Genomic DNA, 24,056 nt, shown 5'->3' with positions numbered 1-24,056 from the left:
ATGTTTCAGAGGCTTAATTATCTAGCCTGATCTTGGTAAGGAGCGACCCATTAATTGAATGGTTCTGAAAGTTAGCAATAAGAATATTGAGTTAATGAACACTTTAAGTAACTGCCAGAGTGTTTCTCGTGACGTCATTGTAGAGTATTCTGTATTTATTTGAATATACAGGGTGTTTCTGATAAGTCTGCGGCATAAATTAAGGGGGATGTTCTTTGGGAAATCGATTTTGAGTCGAAAATGTAACTTCTATCTCCATTTTGCCCTAAGGGACACTGTTTTCGAGTTATGATTTGATTTGAGTGTTTTAGGGATGACCCCTTTTGTTTTAATTAAGAAACTGAAAGACTATGATTTCTAATTTAATTTAAGGGGTCAACCTTAAAACACTGAAATCATAACTCGAAAACAGTGTCATAGAAGTTACATTTTCGACTCAAAATCGATTTCCCGAAGAATATCCCGATTAATTTATGCCAGACTTATCAAAAACACTATTATACAAAAACGAGTTTTGCTTCGCAGTCCTTAAAAAACTGCATTTATACACAATCCGCGGCACTTTTTCAAACCCACAAAGGGCCAGAAATTAGAAATTATTTTATGTATTGAAATTTGAAATTAAGTTTAATCGATATGAGAAATTTGGTTTTAATTGCGAAGTTCAAACATTTGTTATGATTAGAAATTTTACAACAAAAACGGGTATAAATGCGGCGTTTCGGAACAAAGAGCTAAATCAAGGACGATTATGAGTCGACTTCGAATTGAAGTTTAAAACGTATACAAGATGTATGATAAATGTCAGAAATACGGCACTGCTTTTTAAAGCCACAAATCAGAATGAGGGACCTCATTTTAGGAGTAGTAAAGCGACATTTTACTCGAAATAAGTGTTCTTATCTCTTCCACCCTGAAAAACTAAAATGTTAAAAGCTCATTTTCTATTTTTTCGCTTTAATTATTTGAGAGGGATAAGTTTTTAGGGGAACAGATTCTATATAATTTCATACGTGAAAATCTAAGCTCCCTTTATCTCGAAACGCCGCATTTATACCCGTTTTTGTTGTAAAATTTCTAATCATAACAAATGTTTGAACTTCGCAATTAAAACCAAATTTCTCATATCGATTAAACTTAATTTCAAATTTCAATACATAAAATAATTTCTAATTTCTGGCCCTTTGTGGGTTTGAAAAAGTGCCGCGGATTGTGTATAAATGCAGTTTTTTAAGGACTGCGAAGCAAAACTCGTTTTTGTATAATATATATATATACACCTCTTAATTTAATGACACTTGCAGGGAAATTAATTCAATTGATAAGTTGCAATAGCTCTAAATGATACGGATCACTTATATAATTTTCTACCAAAGATCGCAACCCAAAGGTTTAAATGTAGCTTTAGAGTGCTGTCAATATGACAATGTATGTCATTTTGCCAGATTTTTATTGGGGGGGGGGGGGGGTCCTTTATTACCTTCTTTTTAAGTCGTACAATCGTACAATGGATAAAGAATGCGCGCGTAGAAATTTGTTTTCACGCTACAGGATAGGCAACTCCTTATCTCCGACCGCGGCTTCTTATATTATACAAAGACGAGTTTTGCTTCGCAGTCCTTAAAAAACTGCATTTATACACAATCCGCGGCATTTTTTCAAACCCACAAAGGGCCAGAAATTAGAAATTATTTTATGTATTGCAATTTGAAATTAAGTTTAATCGATATGAGAAATTTGGTTTTAATTGCGTGGTTCAAACATTTGTTATGATTAGAAATTTTACAATAAAAACGGGTATAAATGCGGCGTTTCGAGATAAAGGGAGCTTAGATTTCCACGTATGAAATTATATAGAATCTGTTCCCCTAAAAACTTATCCCTCTCAAATAATTAAAGCGAAAAAATAGAAAATGAGCTTTTAACATTTTAGTTTTTCAGGGTGGAAGAGATAAGAAGAACATTTATTTCGAGTAAAATGTCGCTTTACTACTCCTAAAATGAGGTCCCTCATTCTGATTTGTGGTTTTAAAAGCAGTGTCGTATTTCAGACATTTATCATACATTCAGAAAAGGTGTTCATATGTGTGTTGTTACATCTTGTATAAGTTTTAAACTTCAATTCGAACTCGAGTCATAATAGTCCTTGATTTAGCTCTTTGTTCCGAAACGCCGCATTTATACCAGTTTTTGTTGTAAAATTTCTAATCATAACAAATGTTTGAACTACGCAATTAAAACCAAATTTCTCATATCGATTAAACTTAATTTCAAATTGCAATACATAAAATAATTTCTAATTTCTGGCCCTTTGTGGGTTTGAAAAAGTGCCGCGTATTGTGTATAAATGCAGTTTTTTAAGGACTGCGAAGCAAAACTCGTTTTTGTATAATATCTGTCCATTTTTGGGGAGAAACGTTATTTGGGAATAAATTAGTTCTGGAATAGTGAAACTCAATCGTCCAATTTTTTAAGACTAATTATATAGTATTTCACTAAATCGTAACTTGCATTCGGAAATTGGAATGGTCGGATAATACAATGCACTGTATAAAAACACACTATGCTAAATATTCGTTGAAACCATGTGAAAATTTTAAAAATTCTCCAACTATTTCTTTGTGATCATTTAACGTTAGGCTTACAAAGACAAAAATTAGGCCCAAAGAGTTTTAAAAAAATCACGTGAACTTAATTAGAGAATCAAAATGGTGAAATTAAGCGCGAGATTTGAATTGAAACTTTAATTGAAATGCTGCGCGTGCTGGCGCGTGAGCTAGCGCGTGGTTTAAAATATTTATTTTTAAAACCTATACAAAAAGGCCAAGTTAACCTTACACTACGAGAAATGAGATACTATACCTTTTCAGCCTTTGCTAGTGCTGTAAAGTTAGGCTGTGAAAAAAGTGTACCCCCTTGGTCGCGAAAATTTTTCCACCTCATAATGTTAAGCTCCATAGAGTTTAACATTACGATTTCGGATTGAGTATAAATAGAAAATCCCTGACGGGATTTTCTTAATGTGTATATTTTTTATACGATTGTTAATCATTTATGGAGGTCTCTCCTTTAATTCGAACCACCAGTTTGATTATAACTATGAAGTAGCTCCCCTTTAATGAATTGTGAGATGGCATAATTCATATCAAATCTATAATTCATTTCTTTTGGACAGCTTCGCGTGGGAAACGGAACTTGGTTATATACTTAAGTTTGACCACCCTGCAGACTGAATAGTTTATGCTTGACCAAAGTCCACCACCAAATGTGTGATTTGCAATATTGCGTGCATTTTGTTGAATAAAAAATTCCGTGTTACTCCATGTGTTTCTGCAATAGGTTCATAAGATTTTTTCCATAAGTTTGTTTCCGATTACTGAGAGCTTATCTTGAAATGACGTAGGTGACGCCTGGTAAGGCGCTGTCAAAGTCTTAGTACAGACAAAATAGGAAGATGGACTGCAAAATTAACCGAGTGTAGCCATTCAATTCTCGCTTGTCGTTCTCGAACTAGCTCGAGCTGTAAGTTTCTAGCATTACGAAGTATAGGTAGTGCATCATACTTATGGAAAATGTCTTATGGACTTATGGTTTCTGCCATAGGTTAGTATTATTATATATTATTATGTGGATGGAATGAAGTAATCCTATGGGAATTGATGTTATTGGCAAAAATGTGTCCATCAATTCGATTACTGTAACGGCTTTTGCAACAGAAAATGTACGTGTATAATATTCTCGTCTGAAATATCGCTTCTGTCTTCGACTATACTCAATCAGGAATACATATTTCTACTTGGAATCTCTAAGAGGCCATAGACCCCTTACTGATATCTGTTTAAAGCTAAGGGGAAGGGCTTAAAACTTACTCCAACGAGCGTAGAAAATAATGACAGTAATACATAGGTTTCTTCTACTTGGAATATTTAAAAGACCGTAGACCCCATACTAAAATGTCTGATTGAAGCTAAGGGGAATGGCTTAGAACTTTGTTAAACCGTCCTCTCATCCTTCCTCGCGTTTCATTGGCTATTCACATATATATTACAGCCAACACGATGCAGATGGAGCTTGTTTAGATTCGGGTTTGGCTCAGGTTGGTCGCTAGCTACTTCAATGTCACTTGAATTCTAAGTTCAAATACATTAGGGGTGACGTTTTCTGCACCTCCTCCCTCTTAGTCCCAGCAGTAGGGCCCAGAAAATTGTAAGTTATAGATTCCAAGTATAAGAAATCTATATATTCTTGACTCAATGTATAGTCCATTTTGCTCAATCGCGCAAGTGGAGTGTTTTATGGATGATCCCTTAAGTTAATTAGAATTTACTTCAGTTTCTCAATTAAAATTAAGGGGTCATCCGTAAAACACTTCAAACCTAACTCGAAAACGGGGGCCCGGGCTTCAAAATGGAGATAGAAGTTACATTTTCGACTCAAAATCGATTTCCCAAAGAACACCCCCTTAATTTATCATGGCAGACTTATCAGAAACACCCTGTATTCAATTACGAATTTATTTGCTATCTATCGTTTTGCTTCTCAAAAAATCTCGGAAAGGGTCGCCGAAAAAGGTCACTTACACAATTTTGAGTGTAATAGGGACTGCACTTTTTGACTTCAAATCGAATAGGTCTATTCTAACCAATAATTTATTTAATCATTCTGTTTTCCGATTTCCAAGGAAGTTGCGCAAACATTAGATATATATATCTTTATGTCAATTTAATTAGTACGTAGTTTAGTTTGTTTTCCACCCAGTTCCGATGAGTTCGACCCACTTGCTTTCTCTGTCTCTCTATCTCTCTATTGCTAAATAATTTAAAACCGAATTTTACGTTTGTTTAAAAATTGTGTTCAGCTGGCTGCACTTTGAGAGAAGTTCATTTAAAATTAATTGCCTCCGAACGATGCGACCGTATACGTCAGTTTCAAAGATCAAAAGCATCTGTTTATTTTATTTCCGTTTTATATTAAGGGAATAGTACCGTTGTTTCAAAATTATCTCAAATCTAAAGAAAACCTTACTTTTTTGAGAGTTTAAACTCTTCTGATTCCAAAAATATGCTTGATCAATATTTAAATATGATGGAAAACACGGAAAAACACCTCGAAAACTTGAAATTTTGGGGGGGGGGGGTGGGACAAAAGCAAATTTGCGGAGAACATTTTTCGCGGGTTTTTCTCCTTGCTACGTCACTCACGGCATCTCGCGGGAAAACCAAGCGCGAGTGCCCGAGCCTACTAATACCGCGCGAATCTGAATAAAATAGGCTTAACGCGGCGACACTACACTAACAGGCGTCACGTGAGCGACACCTAGAGAGAAAATTTCTCCTTACTACGTCATCAAACGAAACAAAATTTTGGCTAGGCCTTTTCTAAAAACAAAACTTTGATTGCAATTTTATAAATTGCTACGAAACCAAATACAAAAGTAAACATATCATAATAAACTAGATTTTAAATGGATTGTTTTCGTATTTTAAGTTTGTAGATGACGAAAATTATGGCACTAACACTTTAAGGGTGATTTTTAAATTATACCTAAGCCTTTGAGTATTGACAATAATCCATTATTAAATGTTTACCTGAATTTATTATTAGTAAATTGATAAATTCTAATTAATAATCTTCTAATTAAGAGGAGCGGATATGAAGAGTAATTCACAATATTTTCCATTTAACTTGGAGTTTAATTTAAAATGCACTTTTTAAAATCCAATTTTTATGGTTTAGGGGAAATTTTTCTCTTTAATATGAGATATGTTTCTTTAAAATCGGTTGAAATTTCGCCAAGATACAAATTTTTCAAATAATTTAAAAACCATAACAGTTTCATCCAAAGATCAATTGTCATATTCGAAATACGCGAACTTTCTTTCCCCCTTAGGTCACGCCAGTCGCGCGATGCAATTTAAAGTTTCAAACTTGGCTTAGCAAAAACATTGTATATAAGATTAGGCTTAAGCCTAAGCCATATTTTTTTTAACATCAATTTAATAGCCCAATATTTTCAAAAAGACTTTTTTTTTTTTTGAGGGTACACAATTTCTTTTTGGTATATGTAACGTTTTTATATGGTAAATTTTTTGAAATTATTATTATTATATTAAAAATTACTAGTGTATATTTATTCGGACTAAGTAGTAGACGTGTTAAATAGCGTGTTTAAATTTTTAGGATTTAAATGAGACTTTCCCCCAAATGAAGTATGGGGTTTGGTAATATTGAAAAAAATGTAGGAATTCGCCAAGAATTTTATCATGAGCGATTAAAGATGGGCTTGTTTCAGTTTTGAGATAAAAACACAATGCTTTAAAGGAAAATTTAAGCTATACTTATCCCTTACAGGAATAGGGAGTGGACAAAGGGGTGAAAATATCCCCCTTTAATCGTCATGCCTCGGCTTCGCCAATCAGATGCATTCTTCCCCACAAGCTTTCCACTCTGTAAAAGGTGCCGCCATTTTGGTGGAAAGGGGAGGAGCCATATTAAACCACACCCCTCTGGCCTATCTCTATAAATAGATTTCTTCCACTTGGAATATTTAAGAAGCAATAACCTCCTTTCTAACATCTGATTGAAGATAAGGGGAAGGGCTTAAATTTTGTTAAACCGCCCGCTTCTCCTTCCTGGTGTCTATTGGTTATTCACATATATAGTTAGTCTAGTTCCACTTAACAGGTTTGAGGCGTAGTTCCAATATTCATTATTTTACACGCTCATTCTTTAGAAAATCAAAGAGAAAATATTCCGTGGGATAACTTTTCCTTTATTTTATTGCATTTCCGGAATCTTATCAAGAATTACAAGTTTACTTCTTAATTCTAAATCCCTAAAATCCACTTATACTAGCTGGCGCCTTTCTTATCATGAAAAATTTGGGATATTTATTACTGAGATGTACAAATAATTGGGAGATTATCTCTTAAGCTATACGTAATATCAAAGACCAGAAACAGTAGTAATTAAGTTTATTTTCGGAAGCAAATTGTAGCGGAACTTTCTCTCTACATACACCTAAATCTGACGTGCATTATATTTCCAGTAACGAGCTCCTGTGAAATTTTATATTAAGTCAAATAAAAATGTTAAAGGTCAATAACGTAATGCTAAGTCAGTGAGATTTGAAACCACAAAAATAAATGCCTCATTTCTGATAATTCTGGAATAAATTAAGGGGGATGTTCTTTTTTCTTGAAATCGATTTCAAGTCGAAAATTTTCTATCTCCATTATTCCACAAGGGACACTTTTTTCGAGTTATGATTTGAGTGTTTTAGGTATGACCCCCTTAATTAAATTAGAAATCATTGTCTAAATCAGTTTCTTAATTTAATTTAAGGGGTCATCCTTAAAATACACTGGGCAATCTTAACTTGAAAACTGTGGCCCGGGCGGCAAAATGTCATAGAACATTTTCGACTCAAAATCGATTTCCCAAAAAACATCCACCTTAATTTATGCCTAGCTGACTTATCAGAAACATCCTGTATTGATATTGATTTTAAACATGGAATTTTAGTCCAATGGTTTAATTTACTATCAAATTGTCAAAGATCAGACATTTTTAATTGGCAATACTCGGTTATGGACTTAATCTTATAATGCCTTTGCCTTTACCTAGATTTAATTATCGTTCCCATTTTGGCCTATTTAAAATTGGCCAAAAACTAATTAGCTAACTCGTTATTTACTTAAAAATTCAATTCTGTTCAAAGCATGCACGTTACATATTAATACAAAGGCGGGAAATGTCAGAAGGCGTCCAAAGAAAAAGTTAATCTTTATTACAACAACCTCCCCTAGCTAGTTTGGTCTGCGGCCTGGCCTGGTCGATCCCGCGCTTTTTAAAAACAAAATTGTTTTAAAGGGTATATTTTTCCTTTTTCCCCAAGGAGCACCACTTTTAATCGTTTCTGCGTATAAGACTACAGATGGGGGACGCTTAGAAGGTATAGGAAAGATGAAAAATGATGTAATTATTCCTGCCTTTCTTCTCAACCTCGCTTTGAAAAACCACGCCATAGAGGCTGGAGCTGGACATTTGATCAATTTTCAACCGGGGTTTTTAAGGGGAAGAGTCAAGCTAAAATCATTCATTACTGCTAAATATGCTTGCATCGATAACTGATAATTCTCAAATTTACAAGGGTAATTAATTACTTAATTATCTTTTAATGAACAAACCATGTTTACCCCTGGAAGATTGCATCATTGTTAGACAAGCAAGGCTCGTTTCGCTACAAGCATTTTACTAGCAGCCTTGCTTGCCTAACACAGGGCTCTTAACAGGTCCCAAAAGTCCCTATTTTCCTTTAAGGTCCTTAATGTACCCTTAATTCGGTATTTGGTCCTTAAATCGAACCGTTTTCCAAAAAACCGCAGAAAGAAGCATTTGTTTAGTATAGTTAGTCAAGGGGAATTATCTAGAAAAACTGTTTTCGTAAAATTCGTCAGTCTAAACAAGAAGTGATATCTAGTTTATTAGGGAAAAGGTATAAGTTCGCCACATTTCCAGCTTTATCTCCAATCCAAACGTAGGTCCGGAGTTAATCCCCGCCTCTAAACTACAACCAGCATCTCATTGGTTCTTGAAAACTCACGTCAGCGCGACGCGAATGACGAAAATTACTTGTATTTTCCGACTGAGGAGAGGCGAAATAGCCTGGCCTCCTTTTACTTCCCCCCCTTGTATTTTGAAAGGGGGACTGGGACTATGGCCCGCGAATAATTAGGCATCTTATATCTTCTCCCTAGTAAACTAGATATCGCTTCTTGCTTGAATCTTTCCTTTAAAATCGGCGCGTTAGATTTTGGTTTATTTTGGCAAATGTCCGATGATAATGTTTCGCATTCCGCCCACTCTTTTATTTTACCCTTTAATGGAGGCTTGTGATCAGTTCTTGTTTTTCGTTCGTTTTTAACCTTTTACTAAATACCCAAGTTGGTAATTTTTCCAGCCTGCTTTGAGGTAGCGCGAAACTTAATCTTTTGTTTTTATTTTTACGTCTACTTTCTGATTAATATTAATGTCTCCCATAATTAAGGATGTAATTAAGTTAAGCCTTTGGTTTATGGATCAATATATACGGAGTCATAATTTGATATTAAGTCGAGTAATTAATTTTAAAATGGGTATCAACAAAGGTTTTACGAAAGTTTTGCAGTTAAAATCGTAATCCGTTCATAGAACGGAACGGGTTTATTGTCTTAATTAATCAAAACACGTTTTGATTCAAGGTATGAATCGATATTGATCACGTGTTTATAATGACGTAACGGCTATCTCAGTTTCGTCACGGACGAACGGGTGAGACTTTAGAGTTTAAACAGTTCAAATCCGTTTAATCCCCCAATAGAACACGAGGCTCTGGGGGGAAAATGCATGCCTTCAAGCGATATCCCCCTTTAATATTTTAGATCCTTTGATCAACAAAGTTTTAAGCCTTGGTCGATTCGGTATAACTTTTAATACGCTAAGATTTAAATTCCCTTCCAAATAGTTTGTACTTGAAATTTACGCAAGAATCTGTTATTATTGAATCTTTCTCGTCTCAAAGACAACAAGACAAGAAGAGAAAGAAAACTCGAGGAAGTTAGTTCTAGCGTAAAACCGGATACGTGGAAATATTAGCACTATAAACTCCTCCTTTTTCTCGTCTTTCAGATGACGTTGTTTTATCTCTGACGTCACAAAAAGCGGGGGTGTTTGCGCCGTGCACCTTTTCACGCTTTCTTTTTTCTTCTTATACTTTGTTTTTATTACGCTTGTTGATTCAAGAGATTGTGAAAACTGTACAATCAAGTGCAATTATTGTGAAAACTATATACTGACTCACGTGGCAATCTAACACGAGATCTAAAAATAGGCTTAGCATTTCATAATATAAGCCTAAATTATCTTTTGGCCTAATTGTTATGGATTTCCTACCAAAATCCCAGACCCCGTTATAAGGATAGCCGCATTCCATTTTCGCTATATAAGCTTAAATCAATAAATCTATAGAAATAGGTCCGGTTTAGGCTTAAGTACGTATCTTAACAAAGTAGATTATACGAGTATGGAAATTTTAACCCATTTTACGGATTAATTCACTAGATATCTAAGATACTAGCAAAAGTATATAGATATAAAAACAAAAGTACACTTCAGTAACAATTCTCTAGCTGCCTTTTGCTGTAAAATGAGAAGCAAGCTACCCTCCGCTCAACCCCCTACAGGAACTAACCAATCAGGGAAGAGCTTCCTGACGCCATAGATTTATAGAAAGTAGTACATGATGCTGGCGATCCAAACGTTCATTTTTGGTACTTTTTTTTTCTTCTTTATGAGCCTACTCACCGCTTGTTCCATGTGCCACGGTCAGGAAGATAATCATACACAGAGGGGGGTCGACACTATTCCGGGATAAATAAGGGCCTCTCATATTACACGGCGCGAGCAAGTTTCAACCAAGTGGACTTTTCGTTTTTATATTTATATACTTTTGTTACTAGTTGGGTATAAAAACCATATTCTGTAGAGCTATGTATGTTATAAGCTTTAAGTGTAGAAGCCCTAGGTAACTAGATTGAGGCTCAGCAGGTTTGTGTTTTCCGAACACCTTATATAGTGTTTAGTTTTAATAATTTAGCTTTCTAAATTGAATCCGGGGGCGTATGATTGCATTGGTTTTAGTCTCGAGTAGGCAGCTTATTGTTTCCCCATCTTCAACAATCCCAGGAGAGTGAAAGAGAGAGAGGCGGGCGTGGCCTGCCTCAAGTTCAGATCAAACAATTCAAATTGCCAAGATTAATAAACCTGGAACCGATAGAAGCCTAATCAGAAATTCATTAAAACTCTTCAGAGTTCGATTTACCCTTTTTTTAATATACTTCTTTCGTGCACTTTATCAAGAATGTGTTGTATTTTATCTTGGCTTAATTTATGGAGTACTTGGCAAAGGTTTCCCAGTGTTCATATAAACCTGCAAATTTCAGGGAAATAAATGGTTGACTAAAAAAATTCAAGGAAACCTCAGGAAAATTTAGAATTTTTAGTAATATTCAGGGAAAACTCGGGGAAATTTAAAATTTTTAATAATATTCAGGGAAAACTCAAGGAAGTTTAGAATTTGTAGTAATATTCAGGGAAATTTGGGAAATTTAGAATCTTTAGTAGTATTCAGGGAAATCGGGGAAATTTGTGAGGTTTGCCCTGAAGGAGTTTCACCAACTAAAAGTAACCAATCCGGTAGTTATTGCTCTAAAAAAACCACTCCTGCAGTTACTAGGTGGCCTTGCACGGTTGCACCTGGAGTTGTATGAACTCTGTTTCCTCTGTTACTCTGGTAAATCTACCTGTTCAAAAGTCAAAACGTTAAAAGGCACAGACCCGTTTTCAAAAGTTATGGCTTCGAAACATAATGACTGGTAACGTTGAAGACAAATCCAATGTCTTTGCATTCTCCTTAACCCTACATAAAGCAGACGATATCACGAGCTAGTTAGGCCAAACTAAACGCCCTTCCCTTTGATTATAAAACTCTCTTAAACCGTAATCACTTACGTAGCTGTATAACTCCAATTAAAATTGGAACTTTTACTTAGTGGGTAATTCGACCAATTTTCTTCCATTTCCTCTAAACTAGCTTTGAGATACGGAAGCGGTTTACTTTCCCACGTATTAGAAAGTTCACTATTATTTCATGGTCGATACAAAATTGGTTTTATTCACGCATGCACTTCACGTAAATTTTTTTTCTAGAAATTTCTATACTATAGTTTTGCCTCAAGGTTAACTTTTAAAGGTTAGATACATTAGGCTTAGTGAATTGAAGAAAGTGGTCAACGAATTATATTTCTTTAGGGGTACTAAAATACTTTTAGTTCTTTGTTTTATTGGTATTTATTAGTCATTTAGAAATACAATAAAAAATATTATAGCCATTGAAGAAGGCCCTGTCACGTAAACCAGGAATACATTGTTTTCTTTCACTTGGAATTTTTAAGACCTTGTACTACTATCTGATTGAAAACTTTCTTGAGCCGCCCGCTCATTATTCCTCTTGTTTCATTGGCTATTTACATTTTTAGAATAACCGTTGATACTAAGGTCTACTCGTTCACATGACGCAAAGAGAACGTGTTTACATTCGGGTTCGACGCGGAATTCTCGGCACAGGTCGCATAGCTACGTCAATATCACGTGGTTTCCAAGTTCAAATACATTATGCACGACGTCAGGGCTACACCTCCCCTTTAATTCAACAGGGTTCATACAAATCTGGAAAACTGAGGAGAATAAATAGTTGATAATAAACTCAGGGAAATATTGAATTTCTAGTAATATTAGGGAAATCAAGGAAATTTGTGAGGTTTGGTAAGTTTTCTCTGAATTAGAGGTTGCGTCAAATATAAAAATAACCACTTCCTTTGTTGTTATTCCATATATTAAAAAACCCTGTAAAACTCAGGTAAATATATGGGAAAAACCTTGAAAAAAATCAGGGAAATATATGGGGAAAAACCTTGAAAAAAATCAGGGAAATATATGGGGAAAAACCTGGAAAAAAATCAGGGAAATATATGGGGAAAAACCTGGAAAACTCAGGAATTCTGTTTTCCAAATGTTGTATGAACCAAAGATTATTTAAAATGTCTTAGACTTTTTAAATAATCCTTGTAAGAACCCTGTTCAAGCAGAAAGGTCGAAAAAATTACGGTCTGTTAAATATTCCTAGTAGAAGAAATCTATGTATTCCTTCGTAAAAGCATAAAAGATTTAAGAGAACGTTTATTAATAGGAAGAATTGATTTCAACAAAAACGGATAAACCATTATTTCCAATTCATTTCCTAAGCCTTGGTTATTACTAAGCCTTTGTCATGGCTGCGAATCCTTTGGCCGTACACTGATAAGGGAAAATTGGGTATAAAAATAAGACAAAATCGAAAGAAAAGAATTTGGCAGGTTTAATTTCATGGCATGGATTAATCACCTCTCTGTTTAATGTTAACCCATTTGGAACAGAAAATCGCCTTTTTCAAGGTTTACCAATTTCTGTTAAAAAGAAAGAAAGGAAACAAAAAAACCTGGACAGATCAGACTTACCGCCCACTCATTTTTCAGACGAATGAGCTAGCCATATACATCAAATCCAGTTTGCTAACTTTTACGCGGCTTAAACTAGCCATCCGTAACGAAATAACGAGGTTCAATAATAAAAAAAAAGAAAACCTCTGATATATTTTGGCGCCAAACTTGGGTCAGGTCACGTGGCTCTTCGATGAAGCCAAGGGTTAAGGTTTTAGCAATAAAATAATATGTGGAAAGCTATCGTAACTTTTCGTAGTTAGAGAAAAATTATTGTTGCATTTTGGGACTGCAGAGAATTGTTCCATTATTTACTAAAATATTGTAATAACTTTAAATTTGTTTTGCAGACGTCGAGTCTTTTGTTCTAGTCAATGCATTTTTACTCTATTTTGAAAGGGCCCGAATTAGGCTTAAAGGAGATGCAATTTAATTATGCAAATTAGAAAGAAAACATATTCACTCATCGACCTCTATCCTCAATATTATGAATTTTTAATTAGACCTTGTTTACGTCATTAAATTTATTAATACGCTTTTCAGTAATTTTCTTCGTGCAAAAAAACAAAAGCGTGTGTCTAGTCTACTAACGTGTTAAGAGGCAAAGATGAGTTTTGGGGGAAATTTTTGACAGGGTTTATCCAACCGCAAAATATCTTCACTAGCTACCCAGAATTCCTCTGATCCCTAGAGAGCTTTGTAATATACTAGACCCTAGGAGTACTGATACCAGTTACACCAGGAGGCGAGGGTACTCGGTACTACACTTTGTCCTCCAAGTAGCTTGGCCTCCTGATGTAAACGGTGTCGATCCTCCTAGTCTGAAAACTATGTATACTCTCTCTGAGTCTGCGAAGTTCCCGTAGTGTTTTTAGCAACATCGTAGTATACGATAGGATCTTAGTTTGACTCGAGCCGTAATAGTAGTAATAGTTGTAGATGTAGTAGTAGTTGTTGTTGTTGTTGTTGTTGTTGTTGTGGCCGGAGTTTTCGTTTTCGTTATCGTTAGTTTTTAGTTTGAAAGGGACTCGATATAGTACCTCAACACACTCACAGGTGGAACTGAGCTCGGTTAGAGAACCCGGGTCGCCAACGCAGCAGTAAGACACTCTACCACTTTACCATTAGGGCTTGACAGAAATTGCGAGTTTTCTCCGTTTAGTTTATCTCTAAAGGCTCAGAAATGAGGGAGGATTTCATTTATTTGTGGGGTCGAATACTTCTGAATTTGTGTCTTTTGGTCTTTACATGTAATGTGGTTACTATTATGGCTCAGCCCTTGGGTCAACTTGTTTTTACGGATTGTGGTATGACTGTTTTAGAGTCAAGTATAGTTACGTGCTTATTGCAGCTTTGCGTTTTTAGATTTTTTTTTGTGTCGGATTATCCATTATGTTGCTGGGGGAATTGTTAAGGTTAGTTACCCCCGTTAGTTTAGTTCGCACTTTATGACGCGCTAGACCATCTACTATATCGGACTTTATGGCCCCAATGTTGAGCTCTTCGTTAGATTGTTAGTGGCGTTTGTTTTTATTCGGTCTAATTCTGGAGATACGGTTTCGTAGCTTGGACGAGGGGATGCTGACCATCAGATTCTATGTCCAATTGTTACTTGACTGGTAACGCGTCATCAGTGTTAGCACTGTCAAGGGTAGAGTTTTTTTTTAAGATTACGTGTAATGTAACGCGGGTATAGACTAGTGGCGGTAGAGGGGAGTGTTGACTGTGTGTCCCTCCCTATCGGTCGCGCTCTTGCAAGAAGGAATACTGTACTCTCCCTGTAGGGAGATAACACTGAGCTAAGATAGAAGGGTGTGACGTTTGCATACGTAGTACTGCCATTACTCTATATAGCCAGAGATGCAAGTTTTAAAAACGGAAATTTTCCTGGTAGTTTTACAACTCTGTATTTGCCAGGTAAATTATCGAATCGCGTCTTTAGGTACTGCGCGTACATCTTTTACGATGTCTAGTCCCTCGAGCTCTTATTTGCACTCGCGTTAATGAAAATTATCATAAGTTCATACGAAGATATGTTCCATAAGATATGTCACTGAGAGATGTAGGTGATTCGTCATAGATTCTCGCAAAGCAACGCCTGGTGAGGCGCTGTCAAAGGTTTAGTACAGACTAAATAGGAAGATGGACTGCAAAATTAACCGAGTGTAGTACTTCAATTCTCGCTTGTCGTTCTCGATCGAACTAGCTCAGTAAATATCTAGCATTACAAAGTATAGGTAGTATCATACTTATGGAACATATCTTATAAACTTATGATAATATAAAGATAAAATAGTGGGTTTTCCCTGTACACCACTGAACTTAAAGGAGGTTGTGGAATAGCCATCTAAAATCAGAGGCAGGATAAATTCTTGATTTAAATGGAAAAATTTAGCATTCCAGCTAGTTGAAATTGCACAATGGAGGCCAATTGGGAAAACCCACTATAGAATTTTAATTAATATCAGCCTTTCCTGTATATTTGTCTTTGAAAATGTCAGATTGTCAGTGCTAATGATGTGAATCGGTAATTTATCAAATTTCTGACTGGAAGTTAATCTAATTTTGCCCCAAATTTGAACTTTACCGTATTTCTATCTCTATTCAGACTTATACAAGCCAATTTTAATTTCCAATATTTGCTTATGCAAATTTTCTTATGTAAATTTCGGGAAGGCTCTAAACCTGTTTAATTAAAATACTTATATTTTTAATTTTCAGTGGTTTTTTGTGCCATTTTTTAAAGACTTTTACCCAAAGACTTAGTACGTCTCTAGACAAAATCAAGAACCCATACGATACCTGAGAACGTGTAACTATCCAACCACCTTAGATTTTTAAGAGCTCTTATTCTTGACAATAGGGACTTGGTGGCAATTCGGGCTTATTTTATCTCTACATTAAGCTTGGAGAAAGGGGTGAGATGGAGGAGTTATATCTCCGTAACACCATCTACAGCAAAGAAGTCCTCCCTTCATCCTAAGTCTTTCGTTAGAGTTTTGCAAGTGTCCCTCAGCCACGACCCTACCTAACCGCAAGGTATTATGGGCCCATCATCATATCCATCCCACCTCTTTCCAGCAAGCTTTGAGCCTTCTTGAGCTTTTTATCAAAATCGATTCTGTTTGGTTATGCCTGTTGTTGGTTTGTTCTCAATTCCTCTTACAGAGTAGACAATACTGAAAATGAAAAATATTTCAAACAAAAAAGAAAACAGAATTGGGCGGCGCGAATTCAGAAATTATTATTATTTTCTTTGTCTCGTATTTCCCCAGTTTTTTCCGTCTTTCATTATTGCTAGCTGGAGGATTTCCAACCCGTAACGAGAACGAGAAATATTTTTTTTTATAATGAGATTGGTGAAACAAACTCCCCTAAGATTTGGCGAGCTTCTTTTTTTGTGGAGGGAAAAATGAAAGTATTGATGATAGTGAAAGTACATAATGCGAAGTCGACATATTGTATTAAACCAGGAATATTCATCGGGTAGAAATTTTCTGGGCGGTTTTTGTTGGAAGAGATATAGACTAATCATTATGTATTAAGAATTTTACCTATCGAATATAAGTGTAGCTGCACCTTGCACCTTTGTGCCTCGGGTTGCTACCAACCAATGAAATCGCAGTTTAGAAAGACGTCAGAATTATTAGGCGTCAGGGATAGTTCTCAAGCCCTACCCATAAAACTCGCATAGATATTAACAAGGGAGATATGGGGGCACAATATTCATTCCTGATTAAACTGATGAAATGTCAAACTAATTTGAATTTTAAAATTATTCGGAGTATATTACAGGGTTGCCACAAGTACCTGGAAAAGTCAGGGATATTGAAAAAGGCTTTAAAAAGTCAGGGAATTTCCGTTGCTTACCGACTTGAGAAAATGTGAAGTCATGGCTAACTAGGCGCATCAGCTCAAATTCGGGACAATGATAACGTCCAATGGGCCTACATTAACTGTTTCTGATAGTTCCTAATAAAGTTTTATTAACTACTAAATAGTAGTAGTTTCAATTAAAAACTGTGATAAAATTAGCATAATTGTAAGTACAAAGGAATTTTTAAAAGACGCATTCTTACTCATCTGTTAGTGTAAGTTTGAAATTTGGTCAGGGAATTTTGAATTGAAAAACCTGTGGCAACCCTGAATTAGTAGAAGAATCGATTATTTTCCATTTCACCCTCCCTTTAAAGCACCCGTTGCACCTGCTTCATCATTGAAGAAAGAATAGAAAAAGAAAACAAATCCCACTTTCGCGATCTCTCAGATCTCCATCTCTTTCTTCCTTCCATTCTCTTCCTCTGAACCCCAGACATAGCCTTAAGGAAAACTGGAAGAAAACTTTAATATTTGAAAGAATTTTTATTTTATTATTTCTTTCATCAGACCTATGGCTAGTCTATAATTACATTTCTTCTGTTCAATCTATTCTTTAAACACACACTGGTATTTGAAAAGAAAATAAATTATATAAGTTTTTTTTAAGATTTAAGAAGTACAAAGAAATTTTGATAAATAATTAATTGGTTTTACCAAGAAGTGATATCTAGTTTATTAGGGAGAAGGTATGAATTCGCCACATTTGCAGCTTTATCTCCAGTCCAAACGTAGGTCCGGAGTTAATCCCCGCCTCTAAATTACAACTAGCATCTCATTGGTTCTTGAAAACCCACGTCAGCGCGACGCGAATGACGAAAATTAAGTATTTTCTGACTGAGGAGAGGCTGCTAAATAGCCCGGCCTTCTTTTACGTACCCCCTTGTATTTTGAAAGGGGGACTGGGACTATATGGCGCGCGAATACAGACTTATTATACCTTCTCCCTAATAAACTAGATATCACTTCTTGGTTTTACATAGTGATAATAATCATACAAAAAATTCTTGTTAAATTCCATATAGACTTAATAATCACTAGTAAAAAATAATTCTTATAATTTCCACTAAAACCAACCCAAAAATAGACATTTTCGTCTATTTTTTTTATTATATATTTGAGAAGTGGTTTGTAGCTATAGTAAAAAACATTTCGATTAAAATTAACCCAAAAATAGACATTCTAGTCTATTTATATACAAAAAGATTAAAACAGCAGAATTTTGTAACGGGAGCGATTTTTTTAGGGGAGTCACGTGGTTTCAAGCGTTAATTTTCTTACAGTTGGGTTCTCGCTCTTATACCGTCTAGTACGTTGTATCCTTTAATTGAAAAAAAAACCTAAGCCTCGGTCTTCGTAATCGAGTTAAGCCTTTGCTCTTTCTCCAGTTAAATTAAGTTCAAAATAACCAATGCCCTTTATTCGACAAAAAATTTCAAATGTAAGTTTTCAATTCGTATTTGTTTTTTAAAGTGTCTTGAAAGTTAATTTAAAATATATATTTAGCTCCGGCAAAAGTTGTCTTTGAAGTATTTAATCCTTCCCCCATATTCTCAAAAGCCCATACTTCATTTTTGAGTTTAAGACGCGTGGGTGTGTGTGTTAAGGATAAGGTAACGCTCTCTAAAACCACCTACACCTTTTCGAGAAAGTCTCTTGAGTTATTTATAGGATCTGATACAAGTTTGATCTTAAAGTTATATAGCATCTAAGGTTTCCGGTGTTGCTAGTGTAAAGCCATTTTTAAAGTGATGAAAATTTAAGAGGATATCTTCGGGCTTGAATTTTTTAATTTTTAATCGAAAGATTGTATAAAATACTGAATATGTCGAAATTGGAACCATGTTTCTATCTACAATATTAAGGAAGATATTAAATTGAGTTTCCGTAATGGATGTCACTACGCGTTAGGCTTTCTCGCCAAGCACTGGGAAGTTCCCCTATTGGACGATTAAATTATTTATTATATCTGGAATGCGTACAGCTATGGACTAATCATTATGTATGACAAATTTTATCTCGCAAATAATCTATGTCGCTGCACGGTGCACTTTGCACGTGCCTGACCTCGCGTGGCTATAAACAGTTAGAAATACGTCAGAGACGTGACGAATAGTTTTCAAGCTCGGCCCATAGATTAACATGTGATATAAGGGGACACAATAGCAGTATGTATTCCTTCTTTTATTCAATAAAGTTTCCAATTGGTCTTTGGGAATCAATTCCCCTCATAGCCTATGTTGAATCCATAGGTTATATAAATATTTTTCTTTAGTTACTAGTAAATTAATTCCTCCGTTCTGGTATTTTCTCTATTTTCTCCAATTGGAATGGTAGACATTGGTAGTTTAAATTTTCATTTTATGTTCCTAGAAATTTTAATGAAGGTTTCGTCTCGTGTTGCGTCTTGGAATATTTTTAGATTTAAAGGAATAGTTAGGTGTTAAATTTTACCAAGAAGTGATATCTAGTCCAAACGTAGGTCCGAAGTTAATCTCCGCCTCTAAATTACAACCAGCATCTCATTGGTTCTTGAAAACTCACGTCAGCGCGACGCAAATGACGAAAATTACGTATTTTCCGACTGAGGCAGGCGAAATAGCCCGGCCTCCTTTTACGTCCCCCCTTCTATTTTGAAAGGGGGACTGGGACTATGACGCGCGAATGCTTAGGCATCTTATACCTTCTCCCTAATAACTAAAATCATTTCTTGATTGTACTATGACGTTTTGCCGTCCGGGCCTATGTTTTCGAGTTAAGATTGGAGTATTTTACGGATGACCCCTTAAATTTAATTAGGAAACTGAAAGACAATGATTTTTAATTTAAGGGGTCATCCCTAAAACACTCAAATCATAATTCGAAACCAGTAACCCGGACGGCAAAATGTCATAGAAGTTACATTTTTGACTCAAAATCGCCCAAAGAACACCCCCTTCCCCTTAATTTATGGGAGACTTATCAGAAACACCTTGTATATCTTTTAGCCACATTCAAACTAGACTAAAATTTAATTATTTTTCAAAACCCAAATAAGATTGCCTTAGGCTTAAGGACGGGTGAAACTACACCTTTAAGGGTTTATTAGTCTTCCTACTACGGAGACGGCCTAACGAGATTCTCAATGGGATAGAAAAACCTATATAGAAGTAAAAAAACAAATTTTGTAATAGTAGACTGAAAAAAATAAAAAATAAAGAAACATCCCACAGTTTCAGCCCTATTAACCCTAAATGGGAAAAAGGGTTGTATAATGCACGTAGAGGCTACGTTGACTTTTAGTAATATTTTTTTACGACTAGCTGTCACGAAATTTCCTGGAAAAAAGCAACGGGCTCTATTATATTAGGAGGGTTAAGGAAAACGGCTCATTTTACACTGGCTGGGCCTTGGCTCCTTAATAGTTTGTTGTACACTACTACGTTTTGTCCAAACAAGATCTCATTAGCATTAGGGTCGTCCGCTTAGGGATAAGTACTATGTTGGGCCTTGGTTGGCTTCGTGTTACGTATACGTGCATGAATGAATTCACAAACTTTTTCCCATTATTAATGATTTATAAGCTGAAAGAAATTTCACTTTGAAAGGTTTTTTTAATATTAATCGATCATTAAATTTTGATCTGAAAAACGTTTTAATCGAATTAAATGTAAAAAAGAGAGGCTTTGATGTTTGAAAAATATAAATTTTACAATCTCGAGTATTTTGAATTTTGAAATATTTCGGATTTTCAAATAACAGAACGTAACATAACTTTTCGTGGTTATTTTTCTCATTTATAACTAACAAAACTCTATTTGGTAATCGAAATCAAACGCTACTAGCCCTTAATTTTAATTAATGTTTTAGATTAAAAGCTTTCGAACCCTTTTATTTAGTAATTATTTATTATTTTCTAAAGATACAGTTCAATGTTGCTGGGGTAATTTTTAAAATTCAACTCCTGGGTCTCATTTAATTCTACAATCATTATTATGTTAAATAAAGTATGCCTATGGTGCAATATACGAAATGATTTTGAATTCAAATTGAACTTGTTCTACGTTCTAAGCCTTAGTTCCTCGAAATGTCATCTATTTCCATAATTACCCTTATCCCTAAAACAATCTTTGTACTTGCGCTAGTTTACAATAATATCTCAAAGCTAAATTCGTCTAAGTGTAAACATATTTAAATCTAATATTTAAATTCACAGTTCAAATAACATGCATTAGCTATAAAGACTGATTTTTTTAACATTATATATAAATGTATATAGTTTCATATTCTTAGTATGTTGCACGCTCTATGGTATTTAGTTAGTATATCACCTTTGAAGTTAAATTTACACTTTAAATATTTAAATTAATTCATTTCTCCTGCACAGATTCGCCTTGAGAAAATTCAAAGTTAAACCCGAGTGTATTTATTAGAAACTTTAAATATTTATCTTATGGACTAATTAACATTCTAATGCGAACTAGCCGCCGCTGGGTGTGGTGTTGGTGTATGAATTCCTAATATAGATGATGGGGTACACTCGCTATTAAAGACTCGTATCATTGTGGCGACCGGAAACAACCCAGTGTACAATACAACGTTAGGCTTAACAACATCACACACACAAAAAAATCGCGCCAAAAACACTCCAGATGTCTGGACGACTCTGGAAGGGATCTCAATTTATATAACGTTTGTCTATCGAAATAGATGCAATGGGTACATAACTAAATCCCATTACTATGATTGAACCAATATCCCCTTATTCCTTTCACTGGCTTTATTTTTCCGCCTGAAAAGAGTCATCCCCCTCCACTGCTTTGATCCTATCTTTATTTTATCCGAACAGAAAACCACTTTTTACTCGTCGCGACCTCGTGTGTATACGTCGCGTGATTCAGCAAATCTCCCGCCATTCTGTTATGGAACCAAGGCCTAGGAAACGTTTCAAGCCAAGCCCTAACCAAGGCCCAAAGTGGAGCCTAAGCCTAATTTAGTTTCCATTGAAAACGCACGCCTGAACTTTCGGTTCTAGTCTCGTTATATTTCGAAATAAAATTTCACGGTTGCTCCCTGCATCTCTCTCTCTCTCTCTCTTCCTCCTCATCATCCGGGTTGCTCTTGAGCCTCTCGGGATCATTGACGAGTTTATCCCGGGTTCTCCTACCCGCCCCTTTTACGAGCTATGGGGATGAACTCTCAGATCTCCATCTCCCATCCACCGGCTATCTCTTCACCCTCTTTTAAATGTAAATGCGAGAATATGGGAACGAGAGGGGAAAACTGGAAATCGTCGTGAATAAATTCGTCATAATCGGGTATAGAAATACGCGGTGCATTATGGGTTCGATGGGCGGACTTGTCAACTGTGTTAAAATGGATCGTGGGTGGGTGTCTATGTTTTGCTCTTTGCTGATCTTCTGTGTTCCTTTTTAACGAGTACTAAGATGAATTTCGGTCCCCTTTTTTATTTAAAAGTAAGGGGAGATTCTAGTCTTACTGGGTATTAATATTTAAATACAGATGGTGCTTTTTTATTTCAAATTTGAGATTCCGTTACTTTTAAAGGAGTAGAATAAGTTATCTCTTAAGTTCATAAGATACGTTCCATAAGTTTGTCACTGGTTACAAACTGGAGCTTGTCATGAAGTGAAGTAGGTCATAGATTCGAGGTAAAGCGACGCCTAGTGAGACGCTGTCAAAGGCTTAGTGCAGACTAATAAGAAGATGGACTGCAATTTAACTGAGTGTAGTAAATTTTCGCCTTGTTCTAGATCGAACTAGCTTCTGTAAGTCAATAGCTAGCATTACGAAGTGTAGGTAGTGTCATACTTATGGAACATATCACTTATAAACTTATGGCTATGTATATTTGAAAATCGTCTGCATTGAACAAGCTGTTTAACACACTAGATCCAGGTTTAGTACGCGTATAGGTGTCATGGTGGCAGCTAGGCGTAATAGACCCTTATCGAAAGGGAGGTCACAGTATTATCGTCTGCTTGATAGGTATAAGGGAGCACATTGATTGCTTTGTGGAACCAAAGACGATAGATAGGGCTTCAAAGTTATCAGTCCTTCACCAAATATTTTTTGTTGTTTCTAACGTCTACAACACACATACCGGATGTTAATCGAGAAGGTGGTCAAACAACAGATTTTTTCTCCCCAGCATTTGAAAATGATTTATAAATCTATGCACCCATGTTTTTGCTAGGCCTAATTTTATTGCTATAGGACTATTTTAGGCAATTTTTTACTACCTCTTTGTTCTCCATTATAAATGATTGTCATTTAAGACGCGTTAGTTTTTGATACTTTCCCTTTTTCTCACCCTAGCTGTTAAATATGCAAAATATCGTATTTTCGTTAAGCCTTAAGCCTTTGCTTAAGAACTTTAAGGAGGTTTTCCCCCCGGTAAAAATCCGGGTATGAAACATTGACGAAATATTTAAAATTATATCTTATCTAGAACCGTTACTATCCTCCCATTTTTCAAAATAGATTTTTCTTTCACGGATATTTTTTTCTAAGTATTATTAAAGTCTAGACTTTTAAAAGATTTATTCAAGCAGAAAGAAAAGGGAGTTAACTTTGATATTTATTTATTTTAATAACAAACATAATTTAATTTTAATATGTTCTTACTCATTTATTTTTAAAATTCAGGAAGAGTATTTTGTTATGAACATTACTTATTTATCTGTTTATTTTAGTTTTGATTAATTTTCAACTTAAAATTAAGTTATATTTGTTTATTTAACAGATGGATAATTTATCTTGGATATCCACGCGACTTTTGAAAACGTGACTTGGAAGTTCAAATCAGTTCAAACCACCCTGCACCTAATCTGGTATAAACATCAGCCGTATACGCAATTATTTGGGTAAGTTAAGCAAAGAAAAAAGTATTTCGAAATCTGTTTAGGCTTTATGTCGCGAAAAACGAAAACGTTGACATCAAAATTCAAATTTAATTTAGAACGCCATCGTAAAATGCCCACATTTCTCAGAAAAAGGGGAGTATGTTCAAAATGAATGTATAAACACGGTTAGGCGGTACAGACTCTTTTTTTCTTCTCCCCCCATTTACTGATGTGAAGTCAAAATTCTCATTTTCTCTAC

General features: G+C 35.3%; 1 protein-coding gene across 6 annotated transcripts in view; it reads left to right on the top strand.

Moving 5' to 3' along the window:
- Positions 1-24,056, top strand: part of LOC149717266 (IDLSRF-like peptide) — a 221,626-nt gene that overhangs the window by 92,226 nt on the left and 105,344 nt on the right. For all 6 annotated transcript variants that reach the window (XM_089837424.1, XM_089837420.1, XM_089837417.1 and 3 more), the window contains one exon: positions 23,698-23,818. The gene's annotated coding sequence lies outside the window, so the exon portion shown is untranslated. The remainder of the gene's footprint in view (positions 1-23,697; positions 23,819-24,056) is intronic.

This window comes from Phalangium opilio, unplaced genomic scaffold (genome assembly GCF_054372755.1).
Source record: "Phalangium opilio isolate 3A_F unplaced genomic scaffold, DU_Popi_V2 ptg000003l_1, whole genome shotgun sequence".
In the NCBI taxonomy this organism is placed as follows: Eukaryota; Metazoa; Arthropoda; class Arachnida; order Opiliones; family Phalangiidae; genus Phalangium; species Phalangium opilio.
The sequence above is the reverse complement of the archived record's forward strand: the minus strand, read 5'-3'. Positions and strand labels throughout refer to the sequence as shown.